Genomic DNA, 3,033 nt, shown 5'->3' with positions numbered 1-3,033 from the left:
CCTGAATGCCCGCTGAGCAGAGTTTCTCATAGGACTTCTATGTTGAGCTAGTATCCATTTAGAAATGAGTATATATCATGTGTGTCTTTCTGGGTCTGGGCTACCTCACTCAGGATGATCTTTTCTAGTCTATCCATTTATCTGCAAATTTCAAGATTTCCTTGTTTTTGATAGCTGTGTAAATGTACTATAGTGTCTTTATCCATTCTTCAGCTGAGGGACATCTAGGTTGTTTCCAGATTCTGGCTATTGTGAATAAAGCTGCTATGAACATAGTTGAACATATGTCCTTCCTGTATGCTGAAACATTTTTGGGTATATGCCCAGGAGTTGTATAGCTGGGTCTTGGTTTAGAACTATTCCTGAGTTTCTGAGAAAGTTCCAGATTGGTTTCCAAAGTGGTTGTAGAAGTTTACACTCCCACTAGCAATGCAGGAGTGTTCCCCTTTCTCCACATCCTCGCCAACATGTGCTGTCCCTTGAGTTTTTGAACTTACTAGCACAGGAAACTACTTCCTGAACAGAACACCAATAGCTCAGGCTCTAAGATTAACAAACAATAAATGGGACCTCTGAAAAGCTACTGTAAGACAAAGGACACTTTCAACCGAACAAAATGACAGCCTATAGACTGGGAAAAGATCTTCACCAACCCTACATCTGACAAAGGGCTAATATCGAAACCAAATAATCTAATTATAAATTGGTATAGAGCTAAACAGAGAATTCTCAACAGAGGAATATTGAATGGCTAAGACTTAAACAAATGCCCAGCAGGGCAGTGGTGGCGCATGCCTTTAATCCCAGCACTCGGGAGGCAGAGGCAGGCAGATCACTGTGAGTTCGATGCCAGCCTGGTCTACAAAGCAAGTCTAGGACAGCCAAGACTATGCAGAGAAACCCTGTCTTGAAAAAAAAAAAAAAGAAAGAAAGAAAGGAAAAGAAAAGAAAAGAAATACTCAATGTCCCTAGTCATCAGGGAAATGCTAATCAAAAGGACTCTGAGATTCCACCTTCCACCTATCAGAATGGCTAAGATCAAAAACTCAAGTGACAGCACATGCTGGCGAGGATGTGGAGAAAGGGGAACACCCCTCTATTTAATTCTTATAATCAACTACAGATATGGTGCTTTATCCCTTAAGATTTAAGGAGTTTAAGATTTAAACAACTTGCCTGGTAAGATGCGGAAGAAATACGATTAGTCTGAGACTTAAACTCAGAATGAGAGTGAGTCAGGAGGAAGAGAAAGAACTTGGTTTTCATATAGTTACATCAGTGCCTAGTAAGGCAGCATCCCTCAGATCCAGGTCTTGTTGTAGCGTGTGATGGGTGAGAAGCATTCACAGCACCAGGAAGATGACTCATTCATTTCTGCAGAGGGGATCAGGATGGGACCTCTTTGGGGTGTTTACAATATGAATGGTAAGCCATTAACCTACTGAAGCCTTCAGTTGACTTTAGGTACATGAATTAATAAAATAAAGAAACTGCTTACATAATACGGGAAGTATATGAGTTTGAGTAAATTGAGACATTTTACTGTGATTATATTAAAAAATGAAATAAACTTTAAAGATAAGGTGAAGCATGATGGGCTTTAGTCTTTAAAATTTATCGTAAAAGCCCTTTATAAGACTGTTTACAGTAAGATTTACTTTTCTGAGCTCTAAAAAAAAAAAATCTATCTATCTTTTTCCCCCTGCAGAGAGCTTCATTTCACTAAAGCAATTTTATCACTTAAATAAACTCAAATCTTTAATTTGGCCTTCATTTTTTCTGCATGAGCTGTGCTCAAAGCGTAACATCATTAAATCTTAAGAGAGTAAGTATATTTAGTATAGCAGGAGACATATATTAATCAAGAAAACTCTCAGTTTGAAGAGGAATTTTAATTACTATAAATTCAGAGTCTGAGCATTTTGAGGGTGATTATCTAAGTAAACTGTTCATATTAATATCCAACAAATCAAAAAGATGTTCATGGCAGCCAGTGTCTATCATAATGTGAAAAAACCCACAGTGAGTAAATAGAAAACTGTATGGCAAAATTATATTTTATTATACAGATATCTCTCTACTAAGGTCTACCCCCTCTAAATGTCAGTATATGAGACTTGGTGTTTTATTATCAACATTACCTTAACAGCACAACAAACACATTAGGAGAAAACATTTTTATACCTTTATAAGTGTAATGAGTCTCCATAGACCCCAGGGCCTCAGAAAGAGGTAAATAAACAGCGTATGTGCACTCAAGTTTCCCAGAGAGTAGCTCTAGTGGCAGTTTTTCTAAAAATTATTGTAGTTTTCTCATGGTAAATAATTTGGAAACTTTAACCCATCACAAAAAGTCAATTTCTCTTTTTTTCTCAGCTATTTAAACAAACATATAATCAATACCAAGTAATATAAACACTTACCACAACCTGAGGTAAAGGCTGTGAGGAAAGGCCTTCTGTGAGACTCCTAAATACCTTTAATCTATGTGAAAATATATAGCCCTGATTTCTCTGTAAGGTTTCTCTGTAAAACCTCAAGTTAAAAGCTTCTTTAGCTTTCCTTAAGGATACTTTAAAAATTTAAAAACACTATAAATGTATTTTCAATTGTTTAAGAGGTAGTTTATCTTTGTTCCAGATTTATTGAGCTATGGTTTTAAAATAATATCATATGTACTTAATGTATATAAGGTGATAGTTTGGCACATGTACATCTAGGAATCAGTCAGCAATCACACTACTGAGCACATCCCTCCCTCACATATTATTGTTGTGAATGCTTCAGGTCCACTCCCTCGACACATTCTGAATCCACAGTGCATGATCGTTAACTGCAGTCCCATCACATCTGCATCATCTGTCATACTCAGAAGGCTGCACCTTCTGCTCTCAATCTTCATTAGCAGCCTCGCCGAGCCCCTGAAAACCATGATTCTGCTGTTTCTACAAGTCTCACTGTTGCTTCACAGACAGATGAGATCCCATGTCCTTCCGTGTTTGCTTCACTCAACGCAACGTCCTCTAGTTCCAT

Source organism: Acomys minous (genome assembly GCF_964271855.1).
Source record: "Acomys minous genome assembly, chromosome: 10".
Lineage (NCBI taxonomy): Eukaryota > Metazoa > Chordata > Mammalia > Rodentia > Muridae > Acomys > Acomys minous.
This window is presented reverse-complemented; position numbering follows the sequence as displayed.